The sequence below is a fragment of the Lissotriton helveticus genome, chromosome 3_1, assembly GCF_964261635.1.
Source record: "Lissotriton helveticus chromosome 3_1, aLisHel1.1, whole genome shotgun sequence".
Taxonomy (NCBI): Eukaryota; Metazoa; Chordata; class Amphibia; order Caudata; family Salamandridae; genus Lissotriton; species Lissotriton helveticus.
Window position 1 is genome coordinate 1,168,548,352 of NC_136061.1, and position 27,499 is coordinate 1,168,575,850.

Below are 27,499 nucleotides of genomic sequence, written 5' to 3' on the forward strand. Positions count from 1 at the left end.
TGCGGGGGACGGCGGCGAGGGCGTGGTTGGTTGATCTGAGGAGGCGCTTGGGAGTGTAGAAGTTGATCCGGTTGTTGAGGTAGCTCGGGCCTTGGTCGTGTAGGGCTTTGTGCGCGTGGGTGAGGAGACGGAAGGTGATTCTCTTGTTGACCGGGAGCCAGTGCAGATCTCTCAGGTGTCCGGAGATGTGGCTGCGTCGGGGGATGTCGAGGACGAGTCTCGCCGAGGCGTTCTGGATCCGCTGGAGTCTCTTCTGGAGTTTGGCAGTGGTTCCGGCGTAGAGGGCGTTGCCGTAGTCCAGTCGGCTGGTGACGAGGGCTTGGGTGACCGTCTTCCTCGTCTCGGTGGGGATCCACCGGAAGATCTTACGTAGCATGCGCAGGATGTTGAAGCATGACGAGGAGACGGCGTTGACTTGTCTGGTCATGGAGAGGGAGGAGTCCAGGATGAAGCCCAGGTTGCGTGCGTGGTCCGTCGGTTTGGGTGCGGTGCCCAGGGCGGGGGGCCACCAGGAGTCGTCCCAGGCGGAGGGCGAGGAGCCCAGGATGAGGACCTCCGTCTTGTCCGAGTTCAGTTTCAGGCGGCTGGTCGTCATCCATTCGGCTACGTCTCTCATCCCTTCGTGCAGGTTGGCTCTGGCGGTGGCGGGGTCGTTGGTCAATGGACACAACCATTCAAGAAGCAATTATGTTTTTTAAAGTGACTCACTGTACAATTATTGTGTGCGAAGATGGCCTGGTACCCTACTTCGTAGCTCAAAGGAATGGTGTGAACCGCTGACTAGGCAGAAAATGATATGTTACTGACGCTTGGCAAATATTACATGGTGGTAACCGGCGTAATTGTTTAGTGAATTATCATAGCAAGGAGATCAGCTTATGTTAAGTATGCTAAGTATTGTATATCCATCTTTCATATACTACAAAAATGAATCGGAGAGCCAATAACAATTCAAAACTATGCACAGCAAGAAAAAACACATCCTGTTTTCCATATCCGTTCAAGGCAATTGCTAGCAAAACTTGCCTACCTTTTAAAATGTATGGCAATCTGAGGCTAGCTGTGAACATTCCTTTCCTTTCTATCATAAGCTTTCATGTGTTGATTTGTATTAGCTTGTACCAAGGAGGCAGACAGGAACACAGTCATTGCAATCCCTGACTAGGACAAGCCCTTATCCCAAAATGCCTTGGAATACCTAAGTATTGAAGTGGATGACCAAGGGTCAGACCACCCTCTCTCAAAAATAAAGGCATAGGGAACATGCACCAAAATCTGATGTTGTTCCTAAGCGACATGCAGTTACGTCTTTGAAACCCCTGAGACCTATTGACTCCGCACGAAAGAAATAAGCAAGACATTCATATTTAAGTCTCTCCTACAGACAACTTTAATTGTCTGGCAAGAGCTATGCCCTTCAAACATTGCACTATACAACACACAACATACACACACAAAAAGAGCTTTTGAATTGCCCCTTCTCGTCTTTGTCTACTGTGGTTCAGCTGGCTTTATGGACTGTTCTTCAGCATTGGTACCATCCCATGCTTTTTAGTTTATGGAAACACCATAAAATAATCCCTCACACTCTTAAAATTAATGAAGTAGCCATCTCCACACCCCAGTGCTTCTGCTTCTCATGTGCTCTATTTACCAACCTCTAATTTCCCCCACCCACCTAACTGCTTCATTGCCTTTGAATGTCTGTTTTTTTAGAGGGCCAGGAAGCTTAGAGCTCTGGTGGATCGCTCACCCCTAGGTTTGAACTTCCGCCATTTATTTTCTTTTTTTTACTTTACCGTTCTAAACTTGACATTTCCCATGGTAGAACGGTAAAGTAAAACTACCATAATTGTTGCTGGTGCATAGTTATCACTCGGATGTAATCAGGGTGGTAATTTTGCATTAATTAACAAAAAAATACAAGATGACCATGGTGTGCCAGCATGCGTTGCTATGTATGTGTTACGACACACCAGCGACCACTTTGCCTGTTTTACTTTACTGTTCTATCATGGCAAATGTCCATTTTCAAAGGGTAAAGAAAAAGCCATTAGGTCAGCATTAGCCTTCTAAAGGTAAGCCGTATTGGCTTTGCCAGGGCTTGTTTAAATTATCTGCATTTAATATGAGATTGTCGTTTATTAATTTTGCAAAATTCCGGATACATTTAAATAGTCAATTTGGATATTAATTCAGAGACCGGGAAAACAATAAGAACATTTCATTACTGTGGAAATCTAGTACAATATTTAAAAATTCTGTACAAAAATGGCAGGTAATAAATAGCATGATCTGACCCCTACCATAAAGGCAACTAAAAGAGTAATGCCTTTTAGAAACCATATCTTTTTGTCAAACTGTCTGTTTTACAAGCAATACATGATCTTCTTAAAATAAAACACAAGACCAGTTCAGTAAGTAACATGTATTGTTCGAACACAGTCCAAACTTAATCCAATCATGGGCATTTAGCATGCGGATAACCACCATATTAATAACTGTACATACTTTCTGAAGTAGTATTCACAAGTAAATTCAATAATTTAATGTGGCCATTCAAAATAACTCAACATCTATAATGCATCATAACTGGGCATCAATTTCACCCCAGAACATATCCAAAGCTGGACATGTTGAGAATAAATGCACTAGACTGGCAAATGATCTGTGCAACTACACCATGTCGGACCAGGGATCTATGAGTAGGGGTCTGCGTAAATGAAGTTTATATTTCATATTTAGCTCCAACATTATTATATTAGAGTGTAATCAGAATTTTCTTAGCTATGTCTACTTATACACATTTTGAACCCAATTGTAGATTCAGTAGAAATGCACATCACATACAGAATACATTTACATCTTGTGAGCAACTATTATTATTCAACCGTGAATACATATAAAGAGGCTTTGAGTACATCACATGTTATTTACAACAAATGTACCGATTTGAAGTTTTATAAATAAGTTGAATATTCTAATATGGATTCTGAAAGGAACTTCAGGACATTGAGCAGTAGGAGGAATGTGACAAGTTGAGGGTCAGTGCACTCCAGCAAAGACTTCTACTCATAGTCAAGTGACAATATTTCATGGTTCAATCGCTAGAGGTCCAGCAACCTTTAAATGATTAGCTATGTGTTTCCTGTATTATTTGAACACCTAACATGCATAATCCTCTTGTGGATTATGTGATGTGGTTTCAGTGGCCGATATTGCAAAAGCCTCATTCTCAAAAAACTCACAAGCCTAGCAGTTCTACCATAAATTATATCCCTTTCATTGGTGTTTTCAGTTACGGACATGGGTGTGATACACGTTATGGCCTTAATATTTAGCACCTATTTACATCGCCTCCATGAATATTATATTATTTTTTATTAACTGACGTATTTCAACAGAATATCTGAATAATTTCATTGGTAAAATATCCAGTGTCTGATTTTTTTTCACTTCCGAGCAGACTAAAACAAACGATCAGACTGTTTACATTCCTTGTTTTTAATTTTCAGTGCCAGTCTCCCCAATCAGACTACCTTGGTCACTTTTTTGTATCCAATCTTTTTATTAGCTTTACAAGAACACAACTGCAATCACGTCAGCATACAAAGACCAGGCAAATTCAATAGCAAGAAAATAAAAGGCACCTGGCCATGGCATCTACATGGCTGGGTGTGAAAGCTGGGCGTGAATGGAATGAAAACCGAAAAAAGAGGCCTAAGAATCCCGCTGAGGGAGTTGGTAGCGATCGAACACGTCTCAGGTTGATCAAACGTGTGCTTGATGCACTGTGTATTAGCGTGTTGTAAGCGAGGTCCTGATTTTCCTTGCAAATTTAAGTTGTTTTATAATTATAATTCTTATCGCTGCATAACTTTACTCGGATTCGGAGTTTAGTAACGGATGGGGCACACTGCAACGTATGGGAACTTCTAACCAGTAGTGATGTTGTAATACATGTGGACTCTATCCATTATGTTGAATTAATATATTACTCTAGGGTTTATGTTTCAAGGCACAGGTTTTCCCACTTAAAGTACGCTGGGATGCCACTTTTAACAACTATTATGTGATTCGACCGTAATTTTTGGTCATATTCACAATGTTTGACATGGCTCTTTTTGTGAGTCCCGGTCCACCACATGCTTTACATTGTATGCTACTATCACTAGGATATTCTGACTCCCTGCACTGTTGTCAGATGTTGTTGTCCTGACATAGGAATTTGCACCTTTGATTTGGACTGGATTTGGGCATTACAGTGCCCAGCTGATTGGAAATTGAACTTGTGGATGAATCTAGATACACCGTTCTGATCCGGTTACTACCATCATTTTCTGAGACTCACTATCCCATGGGTTACTTGGAAACGAGGGCCCTTAGTACGTACTTGTCGAAGGGTTGTGTAAGACTTTGTTTCAGACCAACATCATAGTGGCATCTCGGTTATAGTTGTGTTAGCTGTCTTTGTATCTTCTTTTTCACTTTTCGGTTTTTCTTTTCTCTCCTCCTTTCGTTTTATATATACAAAATAACTTTTCTTTTTCCTCTCTTGAAGCACATGGGACTTTGGCTTACAATATCGATGTAGGTTAGGCTTGCATATGATAGTTTCTATTGAGCACTTATTTTTAGACCAAAATCCCATTCTCCTTTGGGATCGCATGTAGGATTGTGGATGGTAACCAATCCTTTCCTTGGAGCACCATTTATACTCTTCCTTTGCAATATACTTTCTCCCAAATAAGAGTGCAGTGCGCCCACATTTTGCTTTATACTTGGTTACCATATCACTTCAAATAATATATATAGGCAACCTGCTCATTTAGCTGGGAGGGAAGGGGCACCATTTTGTGATGTAGGTGCCATAGGCGAGGATTCACATTTCATTCTGAGAAGACGTCCCCTTTGACTTCAGCTCGGATCTTGTTGCAGAGTCATCAATTTCTTGAACTCCTACGGACCTTTTGCTGTTCTGGGTGGTGGCCGAGCCACATCTGGAGTTGATCATCTGGCTTCAGCTCAGTTCCCTTGTCCTGAAGCAGGCCCAGCAAAGTTCTCTCTTCTTTGAGGGAGCGGATAATGTGACCTTTTCTAACCAATGGAAAAGTATGCTGAAAGGGTGTCCATATAGGCATTTGATATTAAGAAAATCCTTAATGATTCTAAAATGCCTGCAGTGTCGGGCCTTGGCGCTACTAGGTCATGAAAAAGGCAGATGGTGTGGCCAAGGAAGTCCAGGTATGATTTCCCCCTAGTCGTCCTTGTCTTTGAAGAAGAGCACACGTGTGAGGATCAAAGTTCAAAGTTCAAAGTTTATTTATTTATGTTTTGCCTCTCATAGAGGGCCACATAAAAGATAAAAGAAAACACATATGACATATTCAGAATAAAATATAAAAGAAAACACATGTAACATGTTCAAAAATAACTACAAATTCAAACATAATATTCCACAGACATATGTTATACAAGTCCATGATTCATCCATTAACAAGAGTACCACCAAAAGGCTGACAAAATTTAGATAGCATATTAATAAATATCTAAAAATCCTTTAAAAAATTTAAAAATGTAGAAGCAGAACATTTCATTTAAAGGCGAGTACAAAGATTGTAGGAAGATATTTACATTGGAAATACCCAAGCGGATGCAAATTGGTTTTAGCCATTTAAGGCGCAAAGTGCGAAGTGCCGGGCAAATCAGTAAGACATGCATACGATCCTGTATACTTAAATTACAAAAGTTGCACATTTTCGAAGTTCCATACCATTTGGCTAGAAGAATATTCAATGGCAATAGGTCATGCCGAATAAGAAACCACAACCTTCTAATGCCATGAGGAATATTCCATAATACGTAGGCTTGGGCTTTCTTGGCAACATATGAATTAATAAGGAGATCACAACCACCTTTTCTTTGTATTTCATTCTTATCTAGTTGAAAGCCTAGTTCCCAAGATGCCTGTTTTAGCAGGATTTTAAGTTGCGCTGGGGAGTGGAGGAACAAAGTACTTTCATCTAGTTTCAGAAGAGTCACCGCTTTTCTGAAATTCTTTACAAGTTGTGAGAACTCTTTAAAGTTGCCTAATAATTCACTTTTAAGTAGAGCTCTCATCGTCCCCGGTTCTGCTCTGGCAAGTGAGGCCACCCAACGTACCAGGGCACATAATCCCTGCACCCAACTGCTCCTTAGTCCAAACTCCAGTCTGCACGCTGCCAAAGAACAGTTGGTATTTAATGAAGCCAAGGATCTTAATAGTTTCCCTTCAGTTTTATGGCAGAAATCCCAGAGTTTTAACTCAACGAGTTCAATACCATAAATAAGGGTAGCGGGGATCTTAGCTCTATAAACCTCAAGCATACAAGAGAAATGTCTTTTCCCAGTCGCTACGTATAATGACTTTATGCCTTTACCATGTGCAAGGGCTTTTCGAGAACAGTGATCAATATGAGGCCTCTCGCTCAGGTTGGCCGCAATAATTTTTCCCAAGAAGGTATAAGTTTTGACTACCTCCAGCTTCTGACCACCAATCGACCACCCAAAATTTTCTGAACGGCACAACTTTTTCCCCCTTATGCACATGATTTTGCTTTTAGATATATTAATCCTCATAGAGTGGGAAACTGCAAAGGCATGAAGTGCATGCAACCTATTTGCTAAACCTTTAGGAGTTAAATCCAAAACGAGAATGTCGTCAGCATACATCAGGCAGGAGATGGGGGCCCCCCCTAGCACTGGAGCAATGCCCTCACAGACAGATACGGCGGCAGGTAAATCCTGCGTATATAGAGAAAATAACAGAGGCGCCAAAAGGCAACCCTGTTTCAGGCCGTTTAGGGAAGGTATACGATCAGAAAGACCCCTTTCTCCCCCCTGCAACACCCTACACCAAGTTTCCGTATGTAATGTGCGAACAAGTTCCAGCAAGTATGGGGGTACTCCAATAATTGATAATTTTCTCCACAGCGTTCTACGATCCACTCTATCGAACGCCGTGGAGAAATCGATAAAAGCTGCATACACAACTCCCCCTCTCACCTGCGTATACTTGTCCGATATCACATGAAGCGTGGTCAAATTGTCTAGAGTGCCGTGCTCCCTACGGAATCCCGTTTGTTCGCGTGGTAAAATGTTGTTCTCATTGACCCAGTCCGAGAGTAGATTTAAAAGACACTTCGCAAAGATCTTACCGACTGAGTCGAGGAGAGCAATCAAACGATAATTACTAGGAGTATCCCTCGAGCCCTTCTTAAAGATAGGAACCAAGATACTGCCCCTCCAGGATGCTGGAACCTTCTTCGAATCAAAACAGGATTTAAATAAAGGATAAAGTATTTTACTCCAAAGGGAGGGCTCCTGCTTCAGGACCGTCATAGGGAGTTCGTCCGGGCCCATTGCACCGGACGAGCGCATATTCTTTATGGCCCCAGCTATTGTTTCCTCTGATGGATACTTAATTTCTCCATCAGTGAATACATCGGGGGGGCTAGTATCCGCTAAAGTACCATACCCCCCATAAAGATCCCAAATATAGGCAGACCAAACCTCTTCGGTAATGGGGATTGGGCAAGGGGTTAATCTATTGCCACATCCCATCCCGATAATGGACCAGAATTTGCGGATCTTACCGTGCGCTACTGCTTCCCTTAGATTTATCCAAACTAAATCTTCCTTTTCCTTTTTTAATTTCGCTTTTAATCTAACTCTCTTTCTTTTTAACCTCGAAAGTTCTTTTCCCCGTTCCCCAGATCTACTTACAAATTGAGCACGGACTAATTTATTTATTTCTTTATTCAGTGTGCACAGGGCACTGGGCATGTATACCCGCTTCGGGGGCCGTCTAACCTTTTTCACATCCAAGATGATGTTCTGCATAAAGTTCTCAAAACTAGCAATTTCTGAGCCATACCAAGCTTTCAAGTCTGCTATGGTTTTACATAAAATGGCATGCACCCCAGAAATTAGAGATGGATTCCAAAAACATCTACCGGAGGATGCATGAAAGGCTGTATCTTTGCCATTAATCGCCCATGAAGCCGTACTAGGAGGTTTTAGAGAGATAGTCAAGAGTATTACATTATGATCACTCAGTGTCGTGGGGACTATCATCAAATCCAGGATACGTGGGAATATATTAAAGTCCGAGATCGCATAATCAATTATAGAGGACTTACTGTGCGATTTATGCGTAAATTTTGCAGGTACATCCGAGGGAAATCTTCCATTTAGGATAAGACCCTCGACTGCCGAAAGTTCCCCCAACAGTATCTTCCCTCTTTTATTAGTTATTATTTTATCGGGAAAAAGGGATTGGGGAATAAAGTGCGCCTCTTCTTTAGCTTTATTTCTAAAAAGGTTCATACTGGAGTTAGATATTTTGCAATTTAAATCACCCACAAGTACCACTTCTGAAAAGGGTGATATTTTTTTAACCTGGCCAATATATTGAAAAATCTGCTTCAACACAGCGTTAAAACCCTCTTCCGGAGGGATATAAACGTTAATAATTATGACAGACACCATCTTTGAGGGGGTGGGGAGATTGGCTAGAGTTATGGCTTGGAAAAGGTTACTTGGGTCAATATACTGAGAGAATTTCCAATTCCATTTATTTGATAGCAAGCACGCGATACCCCCCTTAGCATGCCCTTTCTTAGAAGCAACCGCCGGGACCTCCAACACAAAATAACCCTTTCTAACGTCAATTCTATTAATACACCATGTTTCTTGAATGCAAATCACATTTGCACCCAACGAAAATAGAAACTCAAATTTCTCTGGACTACTGTGTATCCCAGCAGCGTTCCATGAAATGATTTTCAATTGATTGTTAAAGGTGCTGAAACAGTTTAGGGTTATCTGTGGATTTAGATGATAAAGCGTTATGCAACCAATTCCACCGATTAGAGTCCTCTAATTGCGAGGGCTTTTGAATCAGAGGCGGTGGATTCACCTGGGAAACCACACGTTTTCCTTTTGCAACCCAGATCTTTATATCTTTAAGTGATAAGGTAGCCCCACTTTGTCTATCATCCTTTTGGGACAACCCATGGGGAACGTCTTTATAATCAAAATTCACTATTGGTAAAACATCGATACCTGTGCGTTGGAAACTCTCTGCCTGTTGCAAAACCAAATTTACAATTATTTTAGAGTAGAATTTGACCCTTATACTAGTAACATTATTTCCCCCTAGCAAAGAGACTAGCTCAATATCGCTTGTTTGAATACGATGTAACCTATCCATTTCACTAAAGCGTTTGAGTAACCATGATCTGTTTAATGGTAAGTCAACCTCAAATAGTGGAAAGAAGTCCAACACATAAGTGTCCACATAAGATATAGCCTCTTTTTGTTCAACAGTGGGAAGTAGCGGTTCCCCTGTCCCAACTGTAAAAGTAAAAGGAGGAGCCAGTGGATTAAGTAGCTCAGAGATAGCTGGATTGGGACTCTTTAAATTTGATTCAAAGGAGGAATTTAAGCCCAAGCCATCCTTTAGTGTTAAAGCCTCCCTAATCATGAGTGGAGAATTTCCAAGAGTCTCTGGAACACAATAGGGAGGATTGGCTTCCGTAACAGTAGATGGAATAGGTTCAGTGGCTTTATCTTCCTGATCAGTTAGGATTATAGCGTCTTGGAACATTATCCGCCTCTGTCTTTTCTTCTTATGCTTACGGATCAGTTTCCTTTTATTTCCTTTATGTTTTTTACATTTTCCATTTTTTCCCCCTCCTTCTTGATTAACCTCGGTAGTAACTTTGTGTGAGGATATCTGGAGTGGCATCCGTTCTGTTGAAGCTGGTAAGGACCTTTAGGGCCCAGTCTAGTTGGGGTGCTGGCAGATCTGGATTACCTCTAGTCGCTTGGGGCACGTCTGTATTGAAGCTCATGACGTCCATTTCCTTTTGCGCCTTTAGGGACTAAAGTATATTGTTGTGTCTGCTGCAGTTTTCAAGTCCTCCTGCTTTGTCTACATTTTGTTCCCTCAGCAGTTTCACCCTCTGCCATAGCAGTTCTTGATCCTTGCTTCTTGAGTTCTTAATCATCCACCTGTTGGTGCAAGAGTCTGGGTGGCAGGCCAATGCCAGGGGCGCGTGCAAGCTGGGGAGTGCAAGAGCCCAGCTCAGCCTCGTAATAGCGTTCAAGAGAGCATGTCCACACTGGGAGCGATCCTGGGCTGTAGATTTGTTATAAGTTTGTGTGGCCATTGTGCTATAGACAAGATGTCGAGGTTGGAGATTTGGCGTGCTGATCCAAAGCCTCTAGCACTCCTGGGCACCTCACTTAAGGAGGCAACTACAGGAGAGGGGCCAGCGGCCCAGAGTCGGCCACAGCGAGGGCTGTCTCTTATCCCCTACCCATGACCCACCTCCCTTCCAGAGACAAAGAAGCCTCCCTCTCTGTAGTAGGCGCACCACATTCCTCTGCAGGCAGATGGGTCCAAGTTCCAGAGCAACCAGGGGTTCCACATCTGCTAGAGGGTATGTTACGTCATGTTATGTTAATTTAATATTATAAGGCGCACAGCTACCCAGGGGTTTCCCGGCGCCGCTCATCAAAACTGAGAGAAAGAAAAGAGTAAATTAGATTCTACATATTAAACAGCCAGGTTTTTAAGCACTTGCGATAATTCTCATAAATGGTTTCAGTCTGAAGAGCCATAGGAAGGGGGTTCCACAAAGAGGGGCCAAGACAGCAGAAGGACCGACCGCCCATACGTGACAGCCTGGTCCTACGCACCATAAATTTTGCCTGAGTGGCAGAACGTAAGGAACGTGAGGGGAGGTAGAGGTGAACTAAAGCATTCAGATATTGGGGCGCTTTACCACTTTTGATTTTGAACATATAGCTCAGGGCTTTGAACTTTATATAGTTCTCAACCCTGAGCCAATGAAGATCTCGGAGGGCGCCTGAGATGGAAGCTTTTTTTTACGGACCTTACAGAGCAACCTAGCCGCCGCATTTTGTACCAGCTGTAACTTCCGTACCACATCCTTATTCGCTCCTAGATACAGAATGTTGCAATAGTCCAGCCTTGAAGTAACAAGAGCATGGACCACAGTACGTTGTGTGGACAGAGGCCCGTGGCCCAACTTAGTCTAAGGCCACAAAATATAATAACATGGAATATAGCCGGGTTGGCAGGGAAGGTTGATGATCCAAAATGGGTAGAGTTCATAAAGAACTACCCGGTGATTTGTCTCCAAGAGAGTTGGATGGTGGAAAATGATTCATTCCTGGAAGGCTATAAAACTCTATTTGTACCGGCCCAACGCTCGAGTAGTGGTCGAGCTAAAGGGGGTTTAGTGATATATATTGACATGGCCCTGAACTGTGCTGTTAAATCAATAACATCAGATAATACTAATATCCAAGCAGCCACCATAAAAAAAGGAAATGTATATGTGCTCTTAATTAATTTTTATAACGCCGTAAACACAAGAGGAGATTGCAGGATTAAGGATTTGAGCAATTTTATTAGATTAAACTGCGCTAGGGACTCCCACCGGCTTCTGATTATGGGGGATTTCAATGTGCACCCATGCGGGAATCCAACGCTTACAGCCATGGGAGCCCTGGGATGCCATAGGATGGAAGGACTCCATTTTGAACACTCAAGTAGGGGTGACGTGCTGAATCATTTAATTAATGAATTTGACCTGGTCTCTGCCCTATCAGTGGTGGACCAATGCAGTTTTCAGCATATCCCAACTTTTAAAGGGCGCTCTGGGGGGTCCTTTATTGACCATATTCTATTCTCCAGTCTATCATATCAGATTTTAAAATTGAAGATAGTGTCTATAGCGACCACAATCCAGTCTGCATCCTCTTTGATGGTACCCTTTTAGCCCGACTGGAAAAATTTGTAACCCGGGGAGAACTGAAAAGCACAGACGGAAGACGCCGACTTAAATGGTTGAACGTTAACTCCGATCAATTGTACGACAGGATACATTAAACCTGTGACTCAGAGCTGACGTTGTGTGTGGCCCCCTTATCCAGTCCATCTGAAATTTTGTCAGCTTTTGAGTGGATCACCACCAAAGTAGGTTTTATGTTAACTATCCCGGTGGCGGGGAATCTGCACAGTGACCCCAAATGGTTTGACCAGTCGTGTTCAAAAGCTGCCCAAGCCCTAGAGGCAGCCCTGAAGACTAGCCCTAGGGATGTGCAGTTGGTTCGGACACTACGCCATAGCTATAAAAGGGCTCTGGCAAAGCGAAAGGTAGATTTAAAGAACAAAGTCTGGCAAGAACTTCTTGATCCATATGTTTTGGGTAACAGCGAGCGCTTCTGTGGAGTTATTATTAGGCCACTGTTTGCCAGAGAAGGGGAGTTGGCAGTAGATACTAATATCACTGAAGATTATTGGATATCACATTTTACTTCTATTTTCAGCAGTAATACCCTACAGGTAGTAAGCCACAGTGATGACCGGGTACAAGCCTTCCCCCACTTTACACCAAATGAGATAGAGAAAGGCATCATAGGGCTGACAAGTAATAAAGCCCCTGGTCCTGATGGCATGCCTCCGGATCTTTTTAAGTCTAAGGTATCATTATGTACACCGGTTCTGACTGCAGTGGTTAACGCTGCAGCTGAACACAGTTGTCCAAAGTCCTGGGGCACCTCAACAATCGTGCCAATATTCAAGAAAGGTGATAGTAATAGCACAACCTGCTACAGGCCAATATCACTTATCGACTCTGTTGTTAAGGGTGTGGGAGGTGTAATCTTGAATAGACTGTCATCATGGGCTAACGCAAACAGGGTCATCTCTAGTATACAGTATGGGTTCCGGGCAGGACACTCTACACTGGCTCAATGTATCATTTTGTACAAATTCCTAGGGAAGTATACCATGGCTGGGCAGGGCACCGTATACATGGCGTTCATGGATCTCTCATCTGCATTCGACTGCGTTAATCGGGCGAAGCTATGGGAGTCCATGGGCGTCATGGGGGTCGAACCAGCTCTGGTTAACTTCTTGAGAGACATACACCGGGAAACAAGGGCCAATGTAAGATACTCAAAAGATCTTAAAGTATCCAGGGACTTTGGGGTCCACAGAGGTGTACGACAGGGGTGCATCTTGGCCCCCTTTCTTTTTAATTTATATATCAACTATCTAGAAGAGTGCCTGATCAGCACCGGAGTTGATTACCCTTATACCGGTGAGAGGGGCCTACTAGTTCTGCTATACGCTGACGACGCTGTCCTTCTAGCAAGAACTGCAGTAGGCCTACAGTCCCTATTAACCGCTTTCCATAGTTTCATGGTTGCTCGTGACCTCTCTATTAATAATAGCAAATCTTACACGATGCAGGTGGGGAAGCATACCACGAAACAATACCAGTTTACGGTCAACACAGAGAAGGTACCTAGGACTAAGACATTTGCTTACCTGGGAGTTTTATTCGATGACCTGCTAAACTGGGGACCACTGCTAAAGAAGAAAAGAGGAGAAATCACAAGGGCAAATGCTGCTATCTTCAACTTTGCCAAGAAAATGGGCAAGCGCCCGGGTGGGGCCCTTTTAAAACTCTACAATGCAAAAAGTGTCGCAATAGGCAGTTATGGGAGTGAACTATGGGGGTACGTGGTGGCTGATGGTTTAGGGGTTGTAGAGAATAAATTCCTAAAACAACTTGTGTGTACCATCAGGAACCCCCAATCAAATAGTCCATGAGGAAACGGGTACCCTGTTCATTAATGATACTATAGCACTTCGGCCATTAGTCTTTTGGCTTAAGTGCTGGCTTAATAAAGATCTGGCCCTAATCCATCTGCTTTTAAAGGATGTTCTGACCATGGATCACATGCTTAAAATTCCATGGCTAAAATATCTAAAAGACTGCTTTTCTGCATTGGGGCGCGCGGACCTCTTTATGAATCCAGATTCAATTGCACATACAGATGTGGATTTTGTGAAGAAAACTTTTATTACCCTAAAGCAATTGAATCGTGATGAGGTTGAATTAATTAAACCCAGTGTACGCAAATATGTTATGTTGAAAACTACCCCTAGTCTGGAGCCTTACCTTACATGGTCTATATCGGGCTATGAGCGTTTCTTGTTGACCAGGTTTCGCCTAGACTACTACCACCTCCTATTAGCTGTCCCCAGCGGCTGCCATAAGGGCCAAGTGTTACCGTCCTGCGGCTGCGACAATGCGTCCCCGCAAGACTTGGTACACTTTTTATTTGTATGCCCCCTTTATGAGATACCACGGAGGTCTTTTTTAAAACCCCTGTTTAGAGTACAGAACTTTACCCAAGTCCGTCCAGCCCTCTGCCACCTATAATTGCTGAAGCCTGAGAGCACCTTATTCCTGATTGGTTTTTTAAAATCAGCTATAAAACTTAGAAAAAGTCGGATGAATTAAGTATATGCCAAACCACTGCTACTCTATATTTTGTTCCTCAATGGCTGTGTTTTATATTTTTAAACTTTTTATACGTAATTGTTTTGTATATGTATAACTGATGGAACCTGGATCTCTGTTTTAATCATGTATTGTATTGTTGGTGGTAAAATTGCTTTTATGGTTTTATCTACTAAAAACCGAATAAAGTCTCTGAATGAAATGAAATGAGTGTGGACAGAGGCAGCATCCAGAGGATTTTCCTGAGCCAATCAAGGATGGTAAAGCCAGTGGACGACCCTTTCACTGCTTGTTGCCTCATTGAAAGCTGGTCCTCGATTAGAACACCTAAGTTCCGAACCTGCTGATTGGGCTGGGGTAAGGCGCCCATTTCAGGTGGCCAATGTTGGGGGGCCCCCATAGATCTTTATTCTTGCCCAGTATCATCACCTCTGTCTTTTCACCATTGAGTTTGAACAGGTTGGCTTGCATCCATCCTGCAATATTCCTCAACCCAGATTGAAGAGAGGATGGTTTGGACACCCTGTCAGCAGATAAGGAAAAAACAATCTGGGTGTCATCGGCGTAGGAAAAGAGAGACAACCCCGAATCTTCAGCAATCAACGCCAGAGGCCTGACATAAATGTTGAATAATAGAGGGTTAAGGATCGGGCCTTGAGGAACCCCATAGGTTGAAGAGTAAGTTTTGGAGCTGGATGTGGGAGAGAAGACTTGGAACGTGCGATCAGCCAGGAAATCTTTAAGCCAATTGAGTTCCACGCTGTCACTCCCAAAGATTGCAGAGCTTGCAAGAGCAGAGTGTGAGAGACCGTGTCAAACGCGGCTCTTAAGTCTAGGAGTATAAGAGCCACAGTATCGACTGCATCCACACGGTTATGTTACATTTCTGTGACTCCAAGCAAGGTAGTCTCTGCTGTAAAACCTGGTCGAAAGCCAGACTGTGAGCCATGGAAAAAATATTGGGACTCAACAAATGATGTCAGTTGGATGTTGATGTGTATTTCCAAAATTTTTGAAAAGGCTGGGAGTAGAGAAATGGGCCGGAAGTTAGACAGTTGGGCAGGGTCAGCATTAACTTTTTTTTAAAGTGGAAGAAACATTGCGAGCTTCCAAGCAGATGGTACCTTTGCTTCCACTAAGGAGGGTTTAAGGAACTCCATAATTAGCAGCATAGATGGCTCTTCAAATTTCTGGAACACAGTAATGGGGACTGGGTCCCTAGGAGAATGGGATCTAAGACTGTCCAAAATTCGCCTAAAGGAATTAATATCTTAAGGCACCCAGATTTTTAGATTGCTGATGGGTGTCAAAGATGTTCTAGTCTGAGGATCCGTACTTTTGATTGTCTGATCAAGATTCTTCATATGCTGTTGTCCATTAGCTGGTTGGGCTTCCTTAAGTGTGGAATATTTACTTTCAACTTTATTGAGAAAGAACATAGCAAGATCATCACATTGTAATTTGGTGAGATCCGGGGATTTGGGTAGACACACTGCGCCTGATAGTTCTTTAACAAGCTTGAACAATGTTTTGGCATTGTTCTGTGCCTTCGAAATAGTAGAGGTCACGTGCTCCGCACGCGCAGCTTTACAAAGTGCGTGGTAGTTTCTTTTTGCCATCTTATAGGCTAATTTTGTGTCAGGGGCATAGTTCTTTCTCCTGCGTCTCTCTGACACTTTGCATTTACTTTTCTCCACTTTTAAATTCTCAGAAAACCAAGGGGCAGGTGGCCGGTGATTGTTCACCTTCTTAACCAAAAACGGAAGACAAACATCAATGGAATTGAGTATCCAATTATGTATGGCATCCGCATCTGTTACAGTAAATGGGTAAGAGATGGGAATACTCTCAGATAGGATCTTATTAAAGGTTTCAATATTTAGTTTACCCCAGTTTCTTCAATTAGGCTTATAGCCAGACACGTTGGGGACTAAGCTCGAATAGACTTTATTGACCCGAAAGCCCACCAGGAAATGATCAGACCAGAAAACTGGAAGTGCTGGGAGGCAGCAAATGTTAGGCAGATTAGAAAAGATGGGTGCAATAAATGGCCAGCAGCGTGAGTGGAACCCGAATTGCACAGCAGAATATTCATAGCTGATAGATCTAAGATGAGTGCAGCACTAGCGGCGCATGCCGGGTCATCATAGTCCAGATTGAGATCCCCTAGAATGGTGAAATTAGCAGCATCTAGGACATGGGTACTCACAAACTTTCACTTGGGGGCCAAATTTACAGTGTAGTTTGTGGCCGAGGGCCGCACCGGTGGGGGCGGGGTCAGAGGTGGAGGGGGCGAGGCTAAAGCAAAAAAAATTAAAAATTGTGGCCATGAGGTTGAACACAGGTTCCTGCAGCAGACGCCTTCGTCCACTTGGCCACCAGACCCGGCATACACTTATCTCACTCTCTCTCTCTCTCTCTCTCTCTCTCTCTCTCTCTCTCTCTCTCCTTCCTCCCTCTCTCTCTCTTGCTCCTCCCTCTCTCTCTCTCACTCTCGCTCCTCCCTTTCTCTCTCTCTCTCCCCGCTCGCTCGCTCTCCCTCTGTGTCCCTCTCTCCCTCTGTCTCGCTCCCTCCCTCTGTCGCCCTCCCTCTGTCTCCCTCTCGCCTCTGTCGCCCGCCTTCCTCTGTTGCCCTCCTTCCTCTGTCGCCCTCCCTCCCTCCTCTGTCTCCCTCCCTCCCTCCCTAAGTCTCCCTCCCTCCCTTTGTCTCCCTCCCTCCAATGTCGCCCGCTTCCCTTTGTTGCCCTCCTCCCTCTGTCTGTCTCCCTCCTCCCTTTGTCTCCCTCCTCCCTTTGTCTCCCTCTCTCTGTCTCCCTCTCTCTGTCTCCATCTCTCTGTCTCCCTCCCTCCTCTGTCTCCCTCCCTCCTCTGTCTCCCTCCACCCTCTGTCTCCCTCCACCCTCTGTCTCCCTCCACCCTCTGTCTCCCTCCTCCCTCTGTCTCCTTCCTCCCTCTGTCTCCTTCCTCCCTCTGTCGCCTCCTCCCTCTGTCGCCCTCCCTCGCTGTCTCCCTCCCTTTGTCTCCCTCCATCCAATGTCGCCCTCCTCCCTCTGTCTCGCTCTCTGTCCCACTCTGTCTCGGTCCCCCTCTGTCTCGGTCCCCCTCTGTCTCGGTCCCCCTCTGTCTCGGTCCCCCTCTGTCTCGGTCCCCCTCTGTCTCGGTCCCCCTCTGTCTCGGTCCCCCTCTGTCTCGGTCCCCCTCTGTCTCGGTCCCCCTCTGTCTCGGTCCCCCTCTGTCTCGGTCCCCCTCTGACTCTGTCCCCCTCTGACTGTCCCCCTCTGACTCTGTCCCCCTCTGACTCTGTACCCCTGTGTCTCCCTCCCTCTGTCTCCCTCCCTCCCTCTGTCTCCCTCCCTCTCTCTGTCTCACTCCCTCTCTCTGTCTCACTCCCTCCCTCTGTCGCCCGCCCTCCCTCTGTCGCCCGCCCTCCCTCCCTCCCTCTGTCTCCCGCCCTCCCTCCCTCCCTCTGTCTCCCGCCCTCCCTCCCTCCCTCTGTCTCCCTCCCTCCTCTTTTGCCCTCTGTCGCCCTCCCTCCTCCCTCTCTCTGTCTTCCTCCCTCCTCTGTCGCCCTCCTCCCTCTGTCTGTCTGTCTCCCTCACTCCTCTGTCGCCCTCCTCCCTCTGTCTGTCTCCCTCCCTCCCTCTGTCGCCCGCCCTCCCTCTCCCTCCCTCCTCTGTTGCCCTCCCTCCCTCTGTCTTCCTCCCTCCTCTGTCGCCCTCCTCCCTCTGTCTGTCTGTCTCCCTCCCTCCCTCTGTCACCCTCCCTCCCTCTGTCGCCCTCCCACCCTCTGTCGCCCTCCCTCCCTCTGTCGCCCTCCCTCCCTCTGTCACCCTCCCTTCGTCTGTCGCCCTCCCTCCGTCTGTCTTCCTCCCTCCTCTGTCGTCCTCCTCCCTCTGTCTGTCTGTCTCCCTCCCTCCCTCTGTCGCCCTCCCACCCTCTGTCGCCCTCCCACCCTCTGTCGCCCTCCCTCCCTCTGTCGCCCTCCCTCCCTCTGTCGCCCTCCCTCCCTCTGTCACCCTCCCTTCGTCTGTCGCCCTCCCTCCGTCTGTCGTCCTCCCTCCTCTGTCGCCCTCCTCCCTCTGTCCCCCTCCCTCCTCTGTCCCCCTCCCTCCCTGTCTCCCTCCCTTTGTCTCCCTCCCTCTCTCTGTCTCCCTCTCTCTGTCTCCCTCCCTCTTCTGTCGCCCTCCTCCCTCTGTCTCCTTCCCTCTGTCTCCCTCCCTCTATTTCTCTCCCTCTGTCTCCCTCCCTATCTCTCTCCCTGTGTCTCTCCCTCTGTCTCCCTCCCCCTCCTTCCCTCTCCCTCCCTCTCTGCCTCCCTCTCTGCCTCTCTCTCTCTCTGTCTCTCTCTCTCTCTCTGTCTGCCTTCCTCTCCCTCCCTCTGTCACCCTCTGTCTCTGTCATCCTCCATCTCCCTCCCTCTGTAATCCTCTATCTCCCTCCCTGTCTCCCTCCCTCTCTACCTCCCTGTCTCCCGCTCTCTCCCTCCCTCTCCCTCCGTCCCTGTCTCCCTCTCCCCCCCTCCCTGTCTCCCTCTCCCTCCCTCTCCCTGTCTCCCTCTCTTTGTCTCTCTCTCTCCCGTCCTATCCCTCCCTCTCCCTCCCTCTGTCTCCCTCGATCTCCCCCTGACTGCCTCTCTCTGTCTCCCTCTCTCTATCTCCCTCTCTCTATCACCTTCTGTCTCCCTCCCTCTGTCAACCTCTGTCTCCCTCCCTCCCTCCCTCCCTCTCTTCCCCTCCCTCCCTTCCCCTCCCTCCCTCCCCCTCCCTCCCTCTCTTCCCCTCCCTCCCTCTGTCTCCCTCCCTCTCCCTCCCTCTGTTACCCCACCCTGAGTGTGTGTCAGCCCGGGCTGAGACAGCTTCCCCTGCACACACACAGCCAGCCGCACCCGAGTACTTCACAGGTCTTTAAAAGACCATTTACATGTTTATAAAGCTTTGTCTTCTTAGCGCCCCTGCATCTCCACTCTGACAGTCACTGGAATCGCCTGGCCCCCACAGAGCAGAGTCCGCGCTGCTGCAACCACAGGTACGATGTCTGCAAGGTCCGCGGGCCGCCAAGGAAGGCTTGCCGGGCCGCTGGCAGCCCGCGGGCCGTACTATGAGTACCTGTGATCTAGGAGATAGGGGGCAACTAGATCAGGGAAAGAGTCAGCCCATACCCCAGCGGGCCCAGGAGGGCGATACAGCAGATTGCTAGAAAAGGTAACCTGAGGGGTAATGGTAAGTTTAAATAATGCCGACTCATAACCCGTAAAAGATAAATCTTCAAATTTGCATGTGTAGGAATCTTTGTAAATAATTGCAATACCTCCTCCCATTTTATTTGTCCTGTCTCTCCTAACTTTTGTATAATTAGGAGGTAACGCAAGCGCAATGTCAGGTCCAGAACACTCCTGCAGCCAGGTTTCTGTAAGAAAGATTGCGTCAGGCTGCTCATTGACCAAAAGGTAAAAAATGTCTGACTTGTGCTTAGGGAGTGAGCAACCGTTAATATTATAAAATCTATAGTGTTTTTCGTAATTGTTACAATGCATAATTGGAAGATTGACCTGGACCCTATTAATCCTTGAAGGAGTAGTCGCCGAGCTGCATCCTTCATGTAAGTGTATATCAATTGTATAGCTACAGCACGGGCAGTTAAAAATCAGCGATTCTGGGTTAAATAGCTCTCAACCGGGGGATAAGACACTATTAAAATCTATCAGCTGCTTCTTGGATTACCTTATAGAAGTCCTCTTGATCGGACCAGGGGTCATGCCCCTGGCCCCGGTCGGACGCAGACGGGCGCAGACGGGCTTGCCTTAGGCGCGCTTTCGGCAAGCGTTGGTGAGATGTGCCAACCTCAGGGTGCCGCGGTTAGAAGTGAATTGCACGGTCTGTGTAACTTGATGTAGGGCTTACTTGACCTGTGCAGTTTCCTTCCTGGTATTTGGGGCCCCAGGTGTGGACCACTGTTGTTAGGCACCTCCCTGTCCCCAACGTGATGGTGAATCTCCTCATCTTTCACCCAAGCTATGCGGCCAACTTAGGAGAGAGGTGGCAGTCTGCGTGCCCTTGTTGGCACAGCCAGCCCTGTTTGGGGGGACTCGAGGTAGTGCTACTCCTTGGCGGGCGGTCTCACAGGGTGCTGGGGTTCTCAGGGTCCCGCTGGCAGGGTGGGGGCATGCCACTTCCTGCCTGGCCGTGTTGTCATTAGGGGTGGGGCGGGTACAATGCTGTTGCTGCAGGCGGCAAGCTCAAGTATGGAGAGACTCAGAATGGGCCCCTTCTTCTTAGGGGGGGCTGCTCCAGTCACCCTCTAGGCGCAGTTAGAGCTGGCAAGGCACAGTGTGGCCTCATCCTACAGGCCAATGGCCGAGCTCTGGCCTGTTGAGGAGCTCAGGATGGCGGCTGTGTCTCTCCCGCTGTAATGAGGTTGCCGGGAGAAATCTTAATGGGCAGCGTCCCCTCTCTTTTGAGGAGTCGTCCAATGAAGCAGTGAGTCTCGCTGGGGATGAAGGGCTTGGTAGGGTACTTTAGTCTCTAAGAAAGGGGTGCAATCATGGTGATGCATTTTTAAGCCAAGTAGGAGCAGACCTCTACAGGACAGCTTCATGCTCCATGCTCAGCTTGGTAATGCCCACCTGGTCACATTTTGACGTCCTATACTTGTAAAAAATGGTTGTTTGTATGCATTTCTTTCACACTGCTTTTCTCTACAGTAAATAATTTACTGCACTCCATGGATTCATTTTTAAAAAGCAGCAATTTTTTTTTAATCATTAGAAAAGGAGTTCGTTTTGTTAACGAAAGTATTTATTTAGCATTTATAGAGTATGCAGCAGTGCAAAATCAGTGGTCAAACATCATTTCCAGTTTATATCAGCTAAATAGCAAAGGTATTGGTGCAAATTTTGATGGCATTTATAATCTCAGTGAACCTGAGAACTGTGCATTACAAAGTAATATGAAGACAAAAATCTAGCGCCACGTAGCACATAGGACACGTCAAGGGAGAGTGCCTAGCCATCTTATAGAGCTGGGTTTGTGTGGAATACATTCTGTCAATGTTTTTGAATTATGTTAAGTACTAGTGGGCAAACAAGGCCACTTCCTCCTGGGACTTAGGGGGCCTCATACCAGTTTTCCTCAGATAGCTCACCCACGTCATCCAAGGCCCTTTAGTGCTATAAAAGAGTCAGGGTAATGAATAAGCAGTGATTTATAAATGCAAGAGTTATACATGTCGTCCAGTACTTCCTTCGTGAGTTTGGCCTCTTACAGTTAAAGTCTACAATTACCCTGGCATCTTTTATGATGAATGTGATAGCATGCCACAACATAAAAAAGGTAGAGCAAAATCCTTTAGTAGGTTAGAACTTGAGCAGAGGCATGCTTGGGAGCAACCATCTTTCAGAAGAGAGATATCCGTAAGGTTCCACCTAGTAGGGAGACCGCCTTGACCAGCCACCTACCCCTCCACAATTGCGTCTCACCGATCAACTTGACATGCAACTAGTTTGAATGGAGCATGACTTTCCACAGGTCATAAATTAGTCTGGTGGAAAAGGAAGACCAAAAGTTAATGCAGAGAAAAAATCTCATATGGCCCCCATTTCAGTCCGGTAAGCTAGATCTATTAGAGAACCAGTTATTAGCCAGTTATTAAGCACCTGGAGGTGTGAAGAGCGACAACAGGAGACTGTGTCCAACATGCCATGACAACCATCATATAGCATTTCGCCATGACACCCTTTAGGTTCCTGCCCCACCTCCATCAGAAGCTTCTAAACAGGGTGTTAAGAGCATGGAAGGAGATGTGGATTCAAAACGGATGGCACTAAAGAGCATAAAGCAATTTTGGCTGGGAAACCCTTTTTTAGGATGGCAACATGTCCCATTAAGAATAACGAAAGTTGAGGACTAGTGATCTTAATCCTTACTGAGTGAGTCGATGAGGAGATTGATGTGCCCAGCCCAGCATTGGGAGAATGAGCTAACATTGTGGGTGCCCAAGTATGTTACTGCTTAAATTTTGAGTCTCGGAGCCCTTCATCCACTGCGCTGCAGACCAGAAACTCCAGAAGACGAGCAAAGCAGATATTGCAGTAAAATGGTTAAGAGTTACATTGGATGGGACAAGTTAACTGGGTTGGCTTTCTTATCAGACGAAGTCATCCGCATAATGAAACTCTTGTCTTTGATTCCAGCTTCTCCGTGAAGAACAGTAATGTTTGCCTCTCGGGTCTGGAGACAGGACCTGGTCGTCCTCAACCACCATGGTGAACAAACCACACTAAATGAAGCTTCCTTGGAGTAGAGACGCTTGAATAGTTCTATGGGCAGTCCGTGGGGCCAAGGGTTTTGCCAGAGGTAAGCTCGGAGATGACCATGCCAAATTCTTTCTTAAACGAATGAGCAAGCACTTCTGCAATTTGAAAATTAGATTTACCTAACAAGCAATGAGTCAGACTGAGTTAGAACAGTCTGCGGGCAATAGAGACAGGTGTGGAAGAAGGCAAAGTATTAGCCACTGCATGACGGTTAGGGAGAAGAAGTCTTTCTTCAGAGAGTATCTCACAAACCTGGTTGGATGGATCATCTCGGCAACATAACCAGAAAAGAAGTTTGCCAGCTCTGTCCAGGCAGTCGTATTGAAAATTGTGGGACACTAGCCATCGATGCTTTATCTCATCTGTTAAATCCTGTTTCAGCAAGTTCTGGGTGTCTCTCAAGGCATTTTGAGTTTGGGAACACTTAAGCATCTACCTTTGTTCAAGAAAAGAGGGGTGGTGTTCCTGAAGATTGCGCACTTCAGTTAATTTCTGTAAAGTACATTAATGGCTTTCCACAAATACTGCTGCGCCAGTAGCTTGAGCTACTTGGTTGTGTTTTCTTCCCCATCCTCGCACACAACATATATCTTCAGTGTCTACTATTTTGTAGCTCATCTTGAGCTTCATTCATTAGCCTCACTTCCTCGCTTCCACTTCTCGTATTCTTTTTTTTTTGTTTTATAATTTTCCTGAGTTTTCAGATAAAGAGAAAAGAAAAACATTATGAAGCAAATTAATACATTGCAAATAAAATACAACAATTAATGTATAAGAAGAAAACATGGGCAAATAATTTAAGAAAAAAGAGAAAATGAGAAGAAAGAAATGGAAAGAAAGAAAAGGGAGAAATATAAAATGAATATATAAAAAGGGAAAGAATAAAAATAAGATAAAAAACTAAGATGCAGGCGCATATGTAGAAAGATAAGAAGTAAAGGGTAACCACAGTAGGTCAGATTTAATTTTCTGAGATAAGGAAGGAAAGAGAAGAGACATTAGCAATTCTGTGTTCATCACAAATATAGTTCCACCAAGTTAACAATGATAATTTAGAGTTACCTTTCCAGCAGGACATAATCACTTTGAATGCAAGAGCAATAAATAGATCAAACAACAAAGAAATAGGAGAAGAAACGTCAAAAATAGGTGAGGCGGAACCTAGAAAAACATTTTGCATAGATAATGGAACATTACATTGAAATATTTTCATACATTTAGACCAAATAGATTGCCAAAACTTCAAAACATTAGAACATTCATATAATTGATGAATTAAAGTCCTAGTGGAAGTAGAACAGGACCAATAAAGGGAACAGTAGGTAGGGAAAAACTTGGATATACATGCAGGAGTAATAACAGCTCTACTATAAATCAAGTTTGAGTGATGCAGGCGGAAATAGAAGTTTTGAACAACTTGATCCAGAATTTATCCCATGAAGGAATAGAAAGCGCTAAAGATAAGTCAGCTTCCCAGAATAATTCGGTATGAGATTTAGAACGTTCAGTAACAGGTAATAACAACATCTTATAAATAGAAGCAGCCTTAGGCCTATGGTCATGAAAGACACCATATATCGAAGTGAGAGGAATAAGTGAGGGGGAAGCTAATGGAAAATCATTAGCTGTTAAATAGGCCCGCAAAGCAGTTGATATTAAGAGATATTCATGAAGAAGGGAATTGGGCAATATACACTGCAACTGCAATTGGGAGAAGGGAATAACAGAATTATGAAGGATTAACTGATGAATAAATATAATTCCCTTCTGCTTCCAATGTTTGTAATCAAACGATTTACGTCTAAATTTAATAAATTTATTATACCAGACAATAGAGGACAGAAAACATTGATATGGATCAAGACCATCTGACAAAATATTATATAATAACTGTTGGGAATATTTTAGAATAGGATTATCTGACATGAAAGTACAACTAGACATATATATATAATGTTTTTAAAAGAAAAACCTTTCAATAGGGAACGTTCAAAAACAATCCAATGAGGGATAGAGCTATCAGCAAAGTCATAATTTAAAGCAAAAATCTGACGAATTAAAAATGCAAAGTGATATAATTTAAAATCAGGAAAACACACTCCACCTTCTGTTTTGTGCCATTTGAGCTTAACAAGGGCAATACAGGGATGTTTATTATTCCATAAAAAATTAATGAAGGACCTCCGGTCTTGGACTCCAATCCAGTCGTAGCAGATATACTACCAAGGTGTCGAACTCCCACTGAGGTCCCATGTACTTGCGGATGTCTACATGCCCCAAATAACAAGTGTCATGTACTGGCTACTCGATGCCAAATCTAATCACAGAGCAATGTAGGCAAACCATCCAACAAATGTCTCATCGTAGTCCGGAAATATAAGTGAGAAAACAAACATAACAAAGATGATATATCAACCCCAGAGTCCAGCCTTGTAACTACCACCTCCTCCAGTTGTACGTCATATCGCTCGTGTCACCACAGTTCATCATGGGCCAAAAATGACCTATAGGCATCAGGAGGACAGTGAGCACCAAAAACCACAGCCATAAACCGTACCTGCACATCATGAGCAGGCATAGAATGAACAGTGCACATTGTGGCAGTCAAAGAAGAAAAGGACAACATCTAAACACTTGCCAGAGTCCAGGACGTCGACTGAGTCACCAGCCGGCCGAGTTCCACGTTACTCCACCTCCTCCAGCACTGCCTCAGAGTCTCGTCTCCGCCGTTTCAACTGCTTAGCATGTTCCATGGCTGCTTTTGGAAAGGAGAAAATGTTATTATCCTCGACAAACCCAACCCGCAATCGGGCTGGATACATCATGGCATACTGAACACCATCCTTTCTTAAAAATTGCTTCACCGCTCCGGACTCCCTCCGGGCTGCCTGGACTGCCGCCGTAAAATCCGGGAAAAAGGCCAGCGTGTTACCCTGATGTTCAATGGTGCCCCTCTCCATAGCCAGGCGTAGGATAGTATCTCTCTCCCTGTAATTCAATACACAGGCAATTATAGGGCGAGGGGTAGCCCCCGGAACCGGCCTAGCCGCTAAGAAACGGTGAGCACGCTCCACAATAAACATTTTGCATAGCTGTTCCGTACCAAAAATGTCCGAGATCAAGCGCTCTACAAAAGTCTCCATTTTGCCAACGTTGGTGGACTCCGGCAAACCCGTAATTCTGAGGTTATTGCCCCGAGAGCGCGCCTCCAAATCCTCATTTTTCGCTTGAATTAGGGCCAGAACCTTTTCCATATTGAGGGTTTTGTCCGCCACCGTACTCGAGCCATTCTCAGCCGCCAACACTCTCTGCTCCACTTCCCCCACGCGCGCCGTCTGCTTCTCGAGCTACGACGACATATGATCAAGTCTATGATTCACTGCCGCCATTGTGACCTCGATAGATTGCAACGTGCATTGCATGGCCTTTAGTGTGGTCTCCAACGTGGGGGGGTATCCACCTGCCGATCTGCTTCAGCTTCGGTGACCTCGCTTTGTGCATTCTTAGGGGTTTTGCGCTGTTCAAAGTTCAGGCGCGGCTGAGATTTATCAGTCCTCCCCATCTTTGGAAGGCCCTACACAAGCCTGATGCGGCCCAGGAAGACGACAGCGCCACTGGGGGCCAGAATATGCAAACACAGGCTAGAAGCCCCTCTCCACTCAAAAGGCAATCGCAGTAGGCCCCTCGAGAATACAAATTATCGCCTTTTGTATCGCCATCGGGGTTTACTGAGGCATTCTGTGAGAGGACTTGAGGCGTTTCTCCATGAATAGGCTTATTTTGCTGTTGTGGGAACACTGTAGACTGTTGAGGGGGATAAGCAACTACCAATTCTGTATTCGATGCTGAATCTGGGAGAACTACAACTCCCAGCAGCCCACTGGGCTGTGCCTCCAAATCCACCGAAGCTTCAGTGTTAGAAAAATTCCCTGGAATATTATTGCCAATTGCCCCCGCTGCTTTCAGGTCGTCTACCCTTTGCAAAGAGCCCCCAGCCGTAGCATGAGCCATCACCCCCAAAGAAGGTCAAGAGTGGACACTAACTGCATTACCGGTGGGAGACATTACAGAGGCTTTAGGAGACACAGCAGGCGAGTGACGGCATTTTGTATTAACCCGATTCTGTGGTGTTTTATTCCCAACGGCCAAAGGTTTGAACATCACCGGCAGAGTTTTAATGTTCTTTGCCACTTTTGGTGCCGCGATGACTGGCTGGCCTCTCTTTGTATTTTTGCTGGCTACAGCGCCCGCCTGAGAGATTGTGCCATTACAGCTCTGGTCTTCACGGAGCTCCGGGGTGGATTCTTCACCTGACCCTTCGGAGGCATGTCAGCGCAAAGGGAATACCTCGAATCACACCAGAAGCCGCCGGCAGCCGAGCTCCACAAGGAGAAGATCCAGCGGGTGAGACAGCCTCTATGCACCAGAGGCCACCGGAGCATTTCCTTTCAGGTCAGTGTAGGGAAAATAATTTTTTATCGCCGCGAGGATAATGCCAGTTCACATCCAAAAGAAAGCCCCATCTATTTTTTAGAAAAATCCATTAAAACGCCAGAGTCAGCAAGTCAACCAGGGGAGAGAATGTTTGGACCAGCTCACACAGCCGAGTGACCGGCCGCCATCCTGCCCTGCAGAATAAGACTTCTTTAAGGGAAAATAGACCAAAAAACCTTTTATGACATTGCACATTGGCATCGTTTTGCATTTGTAGCATTCATGGCAATGTAATTTCATTTGTTCAAGCCAGTCCAAAGTCACGTGTTTTGCTCTCAAAATGACTACATAATACATAATC

The 27,499-nt window shown here is 45.4% G+C and overlaps 1 protein-coding gene across 3 annotated transcripts in view; it reads left to right on the forward strand.

The window, feature by feature from the left end:
- Positions 1-27,499, forward strand: part of ZRANB3 (zinc finger RANBP2-type containing 3) — a 929,924-nt gene that overhangs the window by 659,249 nt on the left and 243,176 nt on the right. The window lies entirely within an intron of this gene.